Source organism: Centruroides sculpturatus, unplaced genomic scaffold, assembly GCF_000671375.1.
Source record: "Centruroides sculpturatus isolate CEXI.00-Female unplaced genomic scaffold, Cexi_2.0 scaffold91, whole genome shotgun sequence".
Classification (NCBI taxonomy): Eukaryota; Metazoa; Arthropoda; class Arachnida; order Scorpiones; family Buthidae; genus Centruroides; species Centruroides sculpturatus.
The window spans coordinates 415,423-432,842 of record NW_019384299.1 but is presented as its reverse complement, the minus strand read 5'-3'; the positions used below and the strand labels follow the sequence as shown (position 1 = coordinate 432,842).

General features: G+C 33.1%; 1 protein-coding gene across 1 annotated transcript in view; it reads right to left on the bottom strand.

Moving 5' to 3' along the window:
- LOC111633128 (serine/threonine-protein phosphatase with EF-hands 2-like) overlaps positions 1–3,853 on the bottom strand; it is a 142,170-nt gene extending 138,317 nt beyond the window's left edge. Inside the window, exon 1 of the mRNA XM_023377688.1 lies at positions 3,823–3,853. The gene's annotated coding sequence lies outside the window, so the exon portion shown is untranslated. The remainder of the gene's footprint in view (positions 1–3,822) is intronic.
- Between the last annotated feature and the right edge of the window lie 13,567 nt (positions 3,854–17,420).

Sequence of the window (17,420 nt, the reverse complement as noted above, 5' to 3'; positions counted from 1 at the left end):
TTATCAATTATTCAGGGTACAGTGGGATTTCGGCTCTAAATTATCGAAGATGAATCATAAACGGCAATCAAACTAAGGAGATTCTGATCATGATGGAAGAAGAACATGATCACAACGAAGGATTTCCGTGTATATCATTATGATAACCTCTGCAATTATCATAATTTGTGATTCTAAGCCAATGAGGGAGCTTCCTTTTCGTCAATGAAAGATACAGACTTAGAAATTATGTACAGGGAAACGAACGAACAAACGAACGAATTTCTCACCGGTCATTCGATGATTCTAGTTTTTGGATTCGCAACAAGATCCAGCTTAAAAGTGGTTCTGTGATCTTCACCATTCATTCCCTAATTCTAGGATTATTGCTTCTTGTCTGAGTTTTCTTGTAATAATTAGTTAATGGGCGAATTATTTAGCCTATTAACTTTTCGCGTTCATACGAATTTATTCATCCTACAATTGGAAATTCTAAGTAAAGAATGGAGTTTGATCCAGGAGGAAGTGACGTCAACTGCTTCTCTGAGGGATACGTTCGAATTCGAACAGGATATTCAGAAATGTTTGGATACATCGAGTCCTCTTCCTCATCATCCAAGCGTTTCTACAGTGGGCCTGGTGGAACCTATAACTAACAGGGGATAAAAGTCTCTTAAAGCCCACAAAGCAGGGAGTTTTAATTGTTTTAGCGTTTTGATAAAGAAAGAGAAATTAGTTGTAGGCAGTTGTCTAGAACCAAATCAGCCTTCTTAGATAGAAGACACTCTTCTATCCTGTAATATTATTTCAGCCATTTTTCACGTACTTTTTTCACTTCTTTCATCCATCTTTTCTTCGGTTTACACTACCTCCATTAGATGAAAAAAATCATCTAAGTGAAGGTAGATGCTGATTTTTCCATTTCCAGGCCGAATCTTACAAGCACGATCCAAGGCCATACACACGATCTTTCACCCCTATTTGGGAAGAATTAAAATATTACTATTTTGTATTTAATTTATATTTATTCTGTACCCGTTCGTTTTTTAGTCTACTGTATTATCTTGCTTTATATGTCTGTATGTCTCATTTTTTTTACTGTAGAAAATCCTCATTTGGAAGATTAATTTGTCAACTACACAACTTTCTTAATGCGGATTAAATTGTTCGATCCAGAATCGAATTTAAATCCTACTGTTTAATCTGGATGAATCATTCTGGATCGATTTGCACGCTTAAGTCAAATTTCCAAGTCAAAAACTATATTTATATGTTTAACAATCGTTTTAAATATGGAATTTTGATGGAACAGAACGTTTTTTGATTGAATATTTTGCTTTTTATTTTTATTTTTTATCTCGTTTGAAGGCGAAAACAGGCCATTAACGAAATAATTGATCGTGCTTCATCCGGAATTCGATTTTTAAAGTACATTCTTTTCATCGAATTTTTAAAGGAAAAAAAAGAAACTCGCATTTATTTTAATTTCTTTAAATTTTTATAAATATAACGTGTAAATTAATTAAGAAAAACGTCTGTTTGTCTGCCCGACTGACTTGAAACAAACGAAAATCGTATTAAAGTTACGTTAAAGCATCAAGTTTCGATTAATGTCGACGCCTTTTTTTTTTTTGTTTTCTTTTTAAATTCGTCTGTTTGTCTGTGCATTTAATTGTAGGCAGTTTTAAAGTATGCGTTTCGATTGATTTAATTATTTTTAAACTTTCATTAGGTGTATAGTGTAGACTCTTGATACAGTGCCTACTCGATATAGTGAACCTTACACCAAAAACTCATTATAAACAGTAGCAAAAGACCAACTTTGTTTACTACATCGAATATTCACTATATCGGGTGATCAGTACATCGATAGTCCGTGTAATAAATTCGATATGCCGCCGAGTTACAATAGCTCAGTTGTTTTAAGAGTTAAAACAGAGAACTGTCGAACTGTTCCTGTCTGTTTGGTTGTCTGCCTGGCGGAAAAACAACTAAAAACTGTGTTTCGATCGATTTTAACACCCACATAGATTAATATTAAGAAGAAAATCTGTATTTAGGACTACGATTTCTCGAATTGAATCACAATACTAGCGATACACTTAGCGGAATTTTCAATTAACACGATAAACAAATTAAGATAAATGTAATTAAGAGGCTAAATGGAAATGGCTTAATTTTATTTAATAATTGAAACTTCGGTTAATTACGAATTAATGATGCAATTCGGGATAAATCGAATTAATTGTTAAATGATGATAACGCTTCAAAGAAATTCACCCCGGCTAAAAGTGAGTTAACAAAATATACGCGTAACCACGTTTAAACCGTAACCATAGGTTACGATTATAATTAAATAAATTCAAGAGTAAATTCAATAACATCTCTTAAAAGCAATTATTACATATAATAATAATATAACAAGATTTACCGGACATTATGATGTGACGTTATATAGAGGGAGTTTAGATTAATGTGAAGTAATTTGAATACTTTATAAGTAGAAAATTCGATGAGGTAACGGTTTTTATTTGTTCAAAAAGAGGAAATAATATGAGGTTTCGAATACAGTGACTGGAATTTAAGACGGCGACGTTTTGAACGGGTTTATACTCTTAGAGAATCGCGCGATATGAATTAAATGCCTCACGTAGTTCGATTTTCGTTCGGATATGAAAGCGAAACAATCTTCTTGTTGAGCTGCTATGAATAGAAAAGGATTTCAAGGGGTGCTCTACGGGTGGAAAAGGGTTTCAAGGGGTGCTCTACGGGTGGAAAAGGATTTCAAGGGGTGCTCTACGGGTGGAAAAGGATTTCAAGGGGTGCTCTACGGGTGGAAAAGGGTTTCAAGGGGTGCTCTACGGGTGGAAAAGGATTTCAAGAGGTGCTCTACGGGTGGAAAAGGGATTCAAGGGGTGCTCTACGGATGGAAAAGGGTTTCAAGAGGTGCTCTACGGATGGAAAGGGGTTTCAAAGGGTACTCTACGGATGGAAAAGGGTTTCAAGAGGTGCTCTACGGATGGAAAAGGGTTTCAAAGGGTGCTTGCTCTACGAATAGAAAAGGGTTTCAAAGGGTGCTTGCTCTACGGATGGAAAAGAATTTCAAGATGGTTCTTTACGAATGGGCGAAGATTAAGGATAGTATTGTAGACATAGACGAAGATTTAAGTATATAAAGTAACCCTAAGAATGGAAAAACGATCTAACTAAACAGCTAGTAATAAATTAAGACTTTCCGAGATCCCCAGGCACAGAAGATTGGGAGTCCCTGTATATAATCTTACGACATAATAAACTAATAAGAATCTAATTGTAATTATAGAATTATTTTAAGTTACGATATACAATTACAACAGTAAAACTGCTTTATATTTTTTCCAATTTCGGGGCCAACTAAGCATGCGATACACAGACCTAGTGGGCAATCAGACACCAAAAACAACTAAACTAATCAAACTTTATTTAAATCATCTCAGAAACTCTTATAAACCACACCAACAGCATAATTTTACAAGAAATTTTGCACATTATCTCCATTTTTGGGGGGTTAATTTAAGAGCCAAGCAAACAGGAAACCAGAGCAAATCTACATTTAATATATATATAGGCCTATAGTCTTATACAGGAATTTCTTAGATTACAGTAAACATTGATATCTTAACTTTAATATAAGGTATGTATAGATAGTTGCTATAGGATTGTATATTTATATATAGAAAATAAAATAAAGATAAATGATTTCCCTTGGTATGTGTATCGATGCGTAAATATAAGACAATTGTATTTTATCTAACACACACACAAAAAAAGTCATTTTTTCAGTTAAAAATCGACTTAAATTACCTTTTAAAGATTGATTTTACCTCAGAATTATATTAACTTCGTCCCTGTTTAAGTCTTCAGCACTCGACACTACGGGGAAAAACGTCACCATCTGTGACAACTGTTAAAGTTTGACGTCACCATTTTAATTATATTCAAATTATATACATGAAAGTATTAAGTTAAGCTTTTATAAATTAATTAAGGAAGTGTTTTTGTTGTATAAAAAGTTGATAAAAATAGAATTAAACCCTCTTCTAAGCGCATTTATTTGATATTTAACATAATGAATANCCTGAATAGGGGTCAGTTACCCTTAAAAAGACCTCCTGGAAGGTATCCCAGTATGCAGATTGCCCGAAGTGTTGCATTGCTGTAACTTAACAAAACAAACAGTTCAAGAAAATTCTTCAATTGATAAAACTGAAGTTGGTAAAATGCAGAACTTATGAATAATCGAAGGTTAGAACAAAACAATATGACAAAATAAATATGAATTTTTTAATAAAAATCAAATAGAATTTTACTCTTATAAATAACTGAATAGATACAAAGGATTCAAATTATGCATTCGTTTATAAGTTACAGAATATGAGTGCTGTATGAGTGAGCACGTCTGATGTTAATTGGGCCAATGCAATGTGTCCTCTTTCTTTAATCATACAAACCTAGAAGACACCACTCCAAAAATGTAGGACACGAAGAGAAAATGTAGGACAATGTTTTCCAGTAGGCAACACTAAGTTGTTAGCAAACACTAGTGTAATTTACACTGTAAATCAACACATCTATTGTAAACTTTAATTATTTACTTGCCTTCCGCCATTAAACTTAGAAATAGAGATTTCTAAAATGCCATTCCTGTTAATTTGAAAATTTTTATACCAGACAAAATACTGAAATATACGAAAAAAAAAAGAGGAAGCTTAATTATCTTACTTCAGTTAAACTTTTCAAATACTTTATATTTCAAATATACCTCGTAAAGTAACATTTTCCATAAAATATAAAGAATTTTGAAGTGTCTGTCTATCACGCTCTAAATCATAAGTATTATTTACGGTTAATAATGCTTAAAAGTAATTTTTTATATTCATAATCCGTCATTTTAAATTCTATATTAAATACTAAATAAATTCCTTTACTTTAATTTTTAAAACAATAATGATAAATTTTATATAAAGTAAATTTCATTACAGCTTGTTGAATCTTTTCAAAATCATTCGGATATTTACTTTATACATATTAAAATTCATATTTTATGCGACTTTCTGGGGTCTGTTTGTTTCTTTTCCTTCAAAAAAACACAAACAGTTTTCGTTAGAAATCCCCAAAACCGATTAGTTTTTTCTTTTTGCTAGCCAATCAAAGACTTGTTGACAGTTATATCTGTTTCGAGGAGATAAACACAGGCACAAAAATCATTCCCTAAGCAAAACATCAATCACAGAACACCTAAACTTACTAGCTTAAAGTAACAACAAAGCTAACAGAGCTATATATACATATATATATATATATATATTTCTTTTTCATTTATTCAATAGGATAGGAATCTGTCTTTAAGAGGTTTTACTTTATCTGTTCTCAGACTCTAAGAAATACATCTTTTATTTTCTTTATTTATTTATAAGATACAACACTTAAAATACTTAAAATGGGCTGAAATTACGGTGCATCAGCTAAATATTGTATCAATTAAGTATTGTCTCAGTTAAGGTGCATCAATTAAATGTTATCAGTTAGTGTAACACATAACTAAGCAATATCTTAACTTTAAATGACCTGCATCGATATTTAATGCATCCTTCCTACGGAGGAGAACATTTAATTCTGATATTCCCCGTTGATATTTGTATTTTGTCTTAGAATTATTCTGTTTTAAATTATTTTCTTTTATTCTTCTTCTTCTTTTTAACATAATCTACAATGGAAATTCGTGATATATCTAAAATTTTCTACAAGTTTTTTTTTTTTGTTTTGTTTCTTATTTGGATCCCACGAAACTAATTCTTAATCCTTGATTCTCAACATAATAAGCTATTTATATTCCTTTTTTTTTTTACTCGTAATTCCACCCTTAATACCGAAATAATTTATTTTCAGTTTTTATCTATTGTTTTATTCAAAAATTCTATCCCATAAACATCCATATAAGTCCACATGAATATTACATTTTATTACTGCTTGTTTGTGTTATATAATGTCCCCTCGCATTTATTTCTTCCAAAGGTTTTTAAAAATATAAATAAATAACCTTTTTTATTATTATTATTTTTTAAATTAATATATTTAGTAATATAAATAATACGAATAACGAGAAACGTACGAAGGATGGCCCAAAAGTCAGTTAACAGGTATAGACAATTTGTGCTTTATTCTAATAAACAAATTCAAATTGTCGAATTGTTGGCAAAAACCACGGTTAAATGACTTTTGGGACGACCCATGTTACGCAAATTAAATAGAAATATATCAAAATGTTGTTAAGGCATAGCCAAAAACGGATCAAGAACATAGTTTTGGAGTCCCTCCAAGCATTATATTAGTAGAATTATTATTAATGGCTTGCCCTTGTACATTATACTTTCCTAAAACAATAGAGTCGTATCGATCATCTACTTAATACTTTTCCGGGAGGGGAAATTTTGAATTGAAATAACGTAACTTCCGGTTTGAAGTTCGTATGTAGTTAATCGGGGCCTCCTTCCTCTAAGGTTTCCATATATAGTCCCAATTTTGATCTGTCTAACTCGTTTCTCGAGAATAAGGAAGGACAGACAGACAGTGGGAATCTTTAGGTCTTCAGTCTTTTCACGTTACAGCCCAATCACTTATTATTAGAGCCCAACAGCGGCCGAGTAAATAAAGCACCTGTAGTTGGTGGCTGCTTCGCGCTTTATCAACCTGCCAGCCACGTGGAGTTTCCCGGATTTTCTTCAAAAGTCAGTTAACCACTGTAAACGATAAATTGACACTTGATTTAACTTTAATAACGTCTCACTCGAGTACTTTTACTTATACAATTCTCTTGCTATAGTGAACGATCTTGCTGCTCCCCTCTATTCTTTATATGGTGAATGATTTAGCCCTTTGACAGTTCACTGTATCGAGAGTCCACATTGTATATAATAAGAAAATTCGGTTCGTGTCGTAAATTTTATTTTATTTTAGAGATTTCTACGGAATTATTATTATTATTATTATTATTATATCGATTTTTTTCGGATAGTTTCGGATGTGCGTGATCCCCAATCCCAAAGGTGCACTTGAACTTCGTTATGACTTTATCAGGAAAAGAAATTCCAGTTATAAAACTTTTTCAATAGAAATCAATAAAATCTTCAATGATTTCTAATAAAATAGATCTTTACGACAATTTTCAGTTACGGACAGATGTTTTGAAGTTCTTTTCCTTTTTATATATTTGTAACAAGCGATTCAATTATATAATAATATATATAAAATATTAAATTTATAGATAAGTACTCGATTTATTCAGTCGAATTTCTAAGTTTATTTACTTTTATAAACATCAAATAATATCTGGCGCCACCGATTCTATATTAATTAATTACAAACAAATGCTACGGGCTCATTTGGGTCCTCCAAGGTCGGTGACCTGGGCACGTGCCCACTCTCCCCCTTAGTTACGCCTGTGCGTGAACGTCCTCAGAAAATTTTCCAGGGGGGGCGGAAAGCTTGGAGACGAACAGAGGAGCCCGCAGACTATAAAAAGGGGGCACGTACTCTTATAAGCCACAAAAAACTGGCATTATGCAAGAAGCTTCAAACTATGATTCAACGTCGTATCAGAGTTCCCAAAAGGTGGCGCTCTGATACTCTGCAACGTCGTATCAGAGCGCCACCTTGAAAACAAGGAATGTGGTTTTGGTTAACATACGACGAACAAATGACTGTATAAAAACAATTGCATTGGACCATGGTGTCGGCAGATTGAGGATAAACGGGCCTGGAATGGAGTAAAAAAATTCCACGATTTAGAATCGTAACAGTAATTGCGATACTGTATATAGCCTTACACCCTCGATCACCTTTGTCTTTTTGTATCGGCATAATACTGTATTCTATGATCTATTTGTGAAAAAAACCCAAAAAAATTAACATTTAAAACATTGATGTCTATCTGTTTGTCCTTCCTTAATTTCGAGAAGATTTGGAGTTAGATAAGTCGAGACCAGATATAGAAAGGTTGGGCAGAAGGTCCCAATTAACTAAATACGAACTTTCGGTGTGTATCGGAAGTTACGTGATTTTCTAAATAAAAAGATGGTTAAAAATTGTAGTCAGGCATTGTGAAGATGCCACAATAGTTACTCCTTAATGTTTTATTGTTCTAGAAACTGAAATTTCATAGGTTTTTTTCATCTCACAGTAAAACAATTCGCTCAGTGTTCAACGGGAGGAGAGTAAGAGTGGCAATTACCCCCTCGATCTACACAAATTAAGCATCCCAAATAGATAACTTCGTGGCTATCCAATCCCAGGAATCGGAAATTTTGGAACGGATCTTGAAATTGCAATCCCCAAATGCCAGAGAGGGCATTTTATCTAATTCCATCAAAAATTATTTGACACAAAGTTAATTAATTCATATTTGAAATACATAATAATAGCTTTTCGAAACATTTCAAACAATGAATAATAACGTGTGTTATCATTATTGTTTAATAAAAATCAATTAACAATGAAATTGTTTTATCAATTATTCAGGGTACAGTGGGATTTCGGCTCTAAATTATCGAAGATGAATCATAAACGGCAATCAAACTAAGGAGATTCTGATCATGATGGAAGAAGAACATGATCACAACGAAGGATTTCCGTGTATATCATTATGATAACCTCTGCAATTATCATAATTTGTGATTCTAAGCCAATGAGGGAGCTTCCTTTTCGTCAATGAAAGATACAGACTTAGAAATTATGTACAGGGAAACAAACGAACGAATTTCTCACCGGTCATTCGATGATTCTAGTTTTTGGATTCGCAACAAGATCCAGCTTAAAAGTGGTTCTGTGATCTTCACCATTCATTCCCTAATTCTAGGATTATTGCTTCTTGTCTGAGTTTTCTTGTAATAATTAGTTAATGGGCGAATTATTTAGCCTATTAACTTTTCGCGTTCATACGAATTTATTCATCCTACAATTGGAAATTCTAAGTAAAGAATGGAGTTTGATCCAGGAGGAAGTGACGTCAACTGCTTCTCTGAGGGATACGTTCGAATTCGAACAGGATATTCAGAAATGTTTGGATACATCGAGTCCTCTTCCTCATCATCCAAGCGTTTCTACAGTGGGCCTGGTGGAACCTATAACTAACAGGGGATAAAAGTCTCTTAAAGCCCACAAAGCAGGGAGTTTTAATTGTTTTAGCGTTTTGATAAAGAAAGAGAAATTAGTTGTAGGCAGTTGTCTAGAACCAAATCAGCCTTCTTAGATAGAAGACACTCTTCTATCCTGTAATATTATTTCAGCCATTTTTCACGTACTTTTTTCACTTCTTTCATCCATCTTTTCTTCGGTTTACACTACCTCCATTAGATGAAAAAAATCATCTAAGTGAAGGTAGATGCTTTTTCCATTTCCAGGCCGAATCTTACAAGCACGATCCAAGGCCATACACACGATCTTTCACCCCTATTTGGGAAGAATTAAAATATTACTATTTTGTATTTAATTTATATTTATTCTGTACCCGTTCGTTTTTTAGTCTACTGTATTATCTTGCTTTATATGTCTGTATGTCTCATTTTTTTTACTGTAGAAAATCCTCATTTGGAAGATTAATTTGTCAACTACACAACTTTCTTAATGCGGATTAAATTGTTCGATCCAGAATCGAATTTAAATCCTACTGTTTAATCTGGATGAATCATTCTGGATCGATTTGCACGCTTAAGTCAAATTTCCAAGTCAAAAACTATATTTATATGTTTAACAATCGTTTTAAATATGGAATTTTGATGGAACAGAACGTTTTTTGATTGAATATTTTGCTTTTTATTTTTATTTTTTATCTCGTTTGAAGGCGAAAACAGGCCATTAACGAAATAATTGATCGTGCTTCATCCGGAATTCGATTTTTAAAGTACATTCTTTTCATCGAATTTTTAAAGGAAAAAAAAGAAACTCGCATTTATTTTAATTTCTTTAAATTTTTATAAATATAACGTGTAAATTAATTAAGAAAAACGTCTGTTTGTCTGCCCGACTGACTTGAAACAAACGAAAATCGTATTAAAGTTACGTTAAAGCATCAAGTTTCGATTAATGTCGACGCCTTTTTTCTTTTGTTTTCTTTTTAAATTCGTCTGTTTGTCTGTGCATTTAATTGTAGGCAGTTTTAAAGTATGCGTTTCGATTGATTTAATTATTTTTAAACTTTCATTAGGTGTATAGTGTAGACTCTTGATACAGTGCCTACTCGATATAGTGAACCTTACACCAAAAACTCATTATAAACAGTAGCAAAAGACCAACTTTGTTTACTACATCGAATATTCACTATATCGGGTGATCAGTACATCGATAGTCCGTGTAATAAATTCGATATGCCGCCGAGTTACAATAGCTCAGTTGTTTTAAGAGTTAAAACAGAGAACTGTCGAACTGTTCCTGTCTGTTTGGTTGTCTGCCTGGCGGAAAAACAACTAAAAACTGTGTTTCGATCGATTTTAACACCCACATAGATTAATATTAAGAAGAAAATCTGTATTTAGGACTACGATTTCTCGAATTGAATCACAATACTAGCGATACACTTAGCGGAATTTTCAATTAACACGATAAACAAATTAAGATAAATGTAATTAAGAGGCTAAATGGAAATGGCTTAATTTTATTTAATAATTGAAACTTCGGTTAATTACGAATTAATGATGCAATTCGGGATAAATCGAATTAATTGTTAAATGATGATAACGCTTCAAAGAAATTCACCCCGGCTAAAAGTGAGTTAACAAAATATACGCGTAACCACGTTTAAACCGTAACCATAGGTTACGATTATAATTAAATAAATTCAAGAGTAAATTCAATAACATCTCTTAAAAGCAATTATTACATATAATAATAATATAACAAGATTTACCGGACATTATGATGTGACGTTATATAGAGGGAGTTTAGATTAATGTGAAGTAATTTGAATACTTTATAAGTAGAAAATTCGATGAGGTAACGGTTTTTATTTGTTCAAAAAGAGGAAATAATATGAGGTTTCGAATACAGTGACTGGAATTTAAGACGGCGACGTTTTGAACGGGTTTATACTCTTAGAGAATCGCGCGATATGAATTAAATGCCTCACGTAGTTCGATTTTCGTTCGGATATGAAAGCGAAACAATCTTCTTGTTGAGCTGCTATGAGTGGAAAAGGATTTCAAGGGGTGCTCTACGGGTGGAAAAGGGTTTCAAGGGGTGCTCTACGGGTGGAAAAGGATTTCAAGGGGTGCTCTACGGGTGGAAAAGGATTTCAAGGGGTGCTCTACGGGTGGAAAAGGATTTCAAGGGGTGCTCTACGGGTGGAAAAGGGTTTCAAGGGGTGCTCTACGGGTGGAAAAGGATTTCAAGGGGTGCTCTACGGGTGGAAAAGGGTTTCAAGGGGTGCTCTACGGGTGGAAAAGGATTTCAAGGGGTGCTCTACGGGTGGAAAAGGGTTTCAAGGGGTGCTCTACGGGTGGAAAAGGATTTCAAGGGGTGCTCTACGGGTGGAAAAGGGATTCAAGGGGTGCTCTACGGATGGAAAAGGGTTTCAAGAGGTGCTCTACGGATGGAAAGGGGTTTCAAAGGGTACTCTACGGATGGAAAAGGGTTTCAAGAGGTGCTCTACAGATGGAAAAGGGTTTCAAAGGGTGCTTGCTCTACGGATAGAAAAGGGTTTCAAAGGGTGCTTGCTCTACGGATGGAAAAGAATTTCAAGATGGTTCTTTACGAATGGGCGAAGATTAAGGATAGTATTGTAGACATAGACGAAGATTTAAGTATATAAAGTAACCCTAAGAATGGAAAAACGATCTAACTAAACAGCTAGTAATAAATTAAGACTTTCCGAGATCCCCAGGCACAGAAGATTGGGAGTCCCTGTATATAATCTTACGACATAATAAACTAATAAGAATCTAATTGTAATTATAGAATTATTTTAAGTTACGATATACAATTACAACAGTAAAACTGCTTTATATTTTTTCCAATTTCGGGGCCAACTAAGCATGCGATACACAGACCTAGTGGGCAATCAGACACCAAAAACAACTAAACTAATCAAACTTTATTTAAATCATCTCAGAAACTCTTATAAACCACACCAACAGCATAATTTTACAAGAAATTTTGCACATTATCTCCATTTTTGGGGGGTTAATTTAAGAGCCAAGCAAACAGGAAACCAGAGCAAATCTACATTTAATATATATATAGGCCTATAGTCTTATACAGGAATTTCTTAGATTACAGTAAACATTGATATCTTAACTTTAATATAAGGTATGTATAGATAGTTGCTATAGGATTGTATATTTATATATAGAAAATAAAATAAAGATAAATGATTTCCCTTGGTATGTGTATCGATGCGTAAATATAAGACAATTGTATTTTATCTAACACACACACAAAAAAAGTCATTTTTTCAGTTAAAAATCGACTTAAATTACCTTTTAAAGATTGATTTTACCTCAGAATTATATTAACTTCGTCCCTGTTTAAGTCTTCAGCACTCGACACTACGGGGAAAAACGTCACCATCTGTGACAACTGTTAAAGTTTGACGTCACCATTTTAATTATATTCAAATTATATACATGAAAGTATTAAGTTAAGCTTTTATAAATTAATTAAGGAAGTGTTTTTGTTGTATAAAAAGTTGATAAAAATAGAATTAAACCCTCTTCTAAGCGCATTTATTTGATATTTAACATAATGAATATTATTAAAAATTATATTTTACTTACAGATATTTTTTTCTTCTACCACCTTTTTATTTCCTTATCTCTTGGGGAATGGTGAGTATTCTCGTGACGTCAGGAAATTAAAACTGGTAGTTATATTTATGAGTCCTAGATGGCGCCACATGTTTTTTCTTGTTGAAATAATTAATTTTTTTTTACGTTTTTATATATTAAAATGCTTATGTAATTTAATATATTTAAGTTATGATTATATAAATATATGTTTTAGAATTTTTAAATATATTTTTATACATTTAATAAGGAAATATAATACGAACAATGACCATTGATGGGAACTTTAAAAAATGCTCGTTGTTCGGAGTGGCTGTTGTTTGAAGGTTATTTTGTATACAGTTCTTTTTAAAAAATCCCGAGAAAATAGCCAGTTCAAAGATGGCCGTCAATAACGGATGACAGTATTGGAGGTTCGATTATATGAATTTTTACAGCACCTGTATCATCTACAATAAAAATTCCTCTTCTTTATCATCATCTATCGAGAATGCAAACAATTTTTTAATTATTGTTCTAAGAATTTAACACCTGTGACCTAATTTTTTTTTAATATACTGTAAAATTTTAAATTAAAAATACAAAAAAAAAGTAATTTTATACCTCTTTTTATCTCAATTTTAAACTAGAAGATTTTTATTTTTTATAATTTTTAACACAATATCGACTTTAAGATGTAATTCGGGAGACCTTTGTCTTACTGACATTCACATCCAATGGCATGTTTCAGCCATTTTCGATATACAGGTCTTCAGTTCTTCCATACCTTTCGCTAAAGAAGTGTGCCAATTATTGTAGGCACACTTCTTTAGCGGAGGATGTGGAAGAACTGTCTTCTAGCTCTCCTGATACATGCATCCATTATATATTAAATACATCACACATCTTCGTTTGGACCCTTCTCAATACTAAACCATTCAAACATTTTGTCATCTACCTGCAGACATGCTCTGCTATTCTCATACATTGCTTTCTCGTATTCGATTGGTATCCTACCTATTTTACTGTTTTAACTCTTGCCACGTATCCCTTATGCTCACTCTATCATATGCTTTTTCTTAGTCTACAAATGCAGTGTACAGTCTTTTTTTCACATCCAAAACACTTCTCCATAAGCAATCTTATAATAGAAATCTGGTTCACACAATCTTTTCCTCTTCATAAAACCATACTGCTACACCCATACTTTCTTTACCATCATTCTCTAAATTCTTTCAACCAGCACTCTTGAAAATACTTTCACTGGAACATTTTGCAGACTTAAACCAGAAAAATTTTTGCACTCATTCCTATCACTCTGTTTCTTGTGATAGGCACATCTGACATTCAAAGAAATGGCTTTAAAGATTCTGAAAATACTTATTAACTGATAATTTATTCACATGACTAATAAATAGGCTTATAAGAACAAATTCGCATACCACTAAAATGTCCACGTAAGTAATGTCTCGACTCCTCACATAACTTTGTGTTTAATGATATATTTTTCACAACCTCTCTCACTCCTTTAAACAATACATGTAATTAATAGTGGCTCCTAACTTACATAAATGAATCAGTTCATAGATCACACACTTTAGCATCTTATCCGTTATCCCACCAACAACCCCAGCATGCCATTTTTCAGTTTCTTAATAACCTTAGTGTCAAAAATATGTCCACATCCTCAACCGCATCTGCTCCCTGTTGCCAACAAACACTCTAAAGTATTCACGCCTTCTGTTACACACACACCTCATGCTTATCCCACAATAGCTCACTATTTGCATCTCTGACAATAGGTATACCTTTACTTCTTACAGCACGCATACTTATTTTCTTCCAGAATAGTTTCCCATTGCACTCAAATGCTCCTTGCAACCTTAGATCCGTAATTCATCTGCTCTCCCCTTACTCTTTCTCACTACTTGTGCTACCCCACGTTCTTTAATCTATATACATTCACCTATAAACTATCATTCAATGTACCCAGGTAGGCTTTCTTCTTGGCAACCACAGCTTGCACCATTTTTTCCTTTCATCATTCCTTTCTCTCGACCTACTCTCGAAACTCCACATACTTCTTTCGCTGTTTCCACAGCACACGTTAAAATGATTCCACATCATCCATCTGCTCGTTTGCACATCCAAATTTTTCCTTAACTTGCAGAAAGATTGTGTTAATCCACCGCTGTATTCAAGTCAAGTGGGAACCCCAAGCGCGAGAGTCAACAATTATACCATAATAAGTCGCAGATTTGATTTCTTCAATTATTTCCGCTTTTACTTGATTACCAATAAGACCTATTCGTCAAAAGTATTATAAGATAAATAGTTTACATTTCCTCATCCTTGGTTCGCATATTTTTGTAGATGTAATTTGAAGAACTCATCGTATTCGTTTAGGTATTCCAAGCAGGTTAAATAATTTCCTTTGCCAATTATATATCAATTAAATATCAGCCAATTTCTCTTTTCTATAATTTTATTTGATTTCTTTCTGTAAAAATGATCGTAAGAAAATCCTCTGTAATACACTTCATCTCTGTCTTTATATACTGATTTCAAATTCCCGATATTTTTTGGTGTGTTTTTAAGAATATGGTCAATAATAGCATCTGCTAATATTGTAGAGGTTGCGGCCGACGTTTTTATCGCGAAAACGTGTACGTCGGACGTTCAACGTCGTCTTCCTATAAGCCTAGAAGTTTGAAAATGGCGTTTGGAACGTCGAGCATGGTTCCACTGACGTTCCAAACGCCATTGTCAAACTTCTAGGATTACAGGAAGACGGCGCTGAACGCCCAACGTTCACGTTTTCGCGATGAAAACGTCGGCCGCAACCTCTCTATTGTTGGCCATAAAGTTGTATCATTTATTACTTCGATGTCTATATCGAAGTGTCTTTCTATACTATCTCTTATCTTTTGAATTTTCGCAATCCCTTTTTTCAGTAGCATTTTCAAGACCTCTGGGCTCCGTCGGGGCCCTACGCGGTCGCTTATTCCGCCGCTGGTTGAATATCCACACAGGTCTCCTTCCCACGGGGTTCAACCAGCCTCTACCATTTATCATTTCCAGGGTGAATAATATTGGTAGTGGCTGAAAAAAGCTAGCGAAAAAATCAAAGAAGTCTAGTGTAAGATCAGATATCCCTTGTGTAAATTTTAAAATCAAATGGTAAATCTTGATTCTATATTTGTTGTACAAAGTTGTCTATTGTAAAACATAAGTATTATTTTCAAACAAACACTAATGTCATTCATTGCAATTGAAAATGAATATTGCAAATGTATATTATTTTACTTCATAATATATGCAAGCTTTTAATTTCTTTCAGTGAAATATTTTATAAATTTTTACATGTTAGTGGCAATGACCAAAAAGGTTGGAAAGCAGTTTTATAGTAATTTTTCGTCTCCGTTATTTTATATTGTTTTATTTATTTATTTATTTTATTGTTCTCAGTCAAGCTCATTGAAACAATGTTAAATTTCCATCAATTTAATGCATTTCCTAATTTGTATATCCCTTCATTTTAATTTTTTCTTTTGTCAGAAATGCAAATTGCTGATTACCATATAGACCAAGATTAGTATATTGTATTGATTACTATATTGTATTGATTGTTTTGTTTTATAATAAATGTATTTAATGAATTTGTGCTTCTTTAGTAATATTACTATATTGTATTGATTGTTTTGTTTTATAATAAATGTATTTAATGAATTTGTGCTTCTTTAGTAATAATGTAATATTCTCAGTGTTAAATAGTCAAAATTTCAAATTAACTTACACTTATCATGATACAGTAAATAATTTTCTTTTTTTTTTATCTATTAAGATTTTACATCTTTGTTAAAAAAAAATTCTTAACTGTATGCTACTAAACAATTTTATCGTTTATAGATTAAAGAGGGGTGGGCGAAAACTGTAAACTGCCGGGCTGCAATTTTTAATTATATTTCAAATTTACTTAATTTAAAATATGTGAAATTAGCAGTGGCTTGACCCTGTACATCATACTTTTCTTTTAACAATAGAGTCGTGCCGGTCACCTATCTAACTCCTTTTGGGGGAAAATTTTGCACTGAAATAACGTGACTTGTGGTTTGCATCAGAATTCCTGTATATTTAATCGGGGCCTCCTTCCCCTGGGGTTTTCATATTTGATCTGGTCTCTCGTCTAGCTAAGTCCGTTCTCGAGACCAATGGAAGACAGCCAGACAGACGGCAACAGTGAGGATTTCTAGGTTTACAATGTTTACAAATCGCAGCCCGATCACACCGCACATTTCGTCGACATGCAAATACAATAAGTGAAAGAAGGGCAAAGAAGAAAGCGGCACCAGTGTTCGGGAATACAAGAAATTTTGTTGAAATAAAAACATTGTGGATTGAAAATTCAGTTTGAAAACGAGTTTTAAATTTGAATGCCGACATTCGTTACTGGATGGCGAGATAAAGACGAAATGTAATTTCGGAAGGAAATCTAAGACGATTTATGGAAGAAACTTTTAAGAAATTCGTAGGAGGAAAACCTTCCAGACGGACTTGAACTAAAAGTTTTAAAATTCGAGAAGCCGCTTTGTAAATAAATGGTTTAGAGCTGTAAAACACCAGCAATAAACGTGCAGAATTTTTAACAAA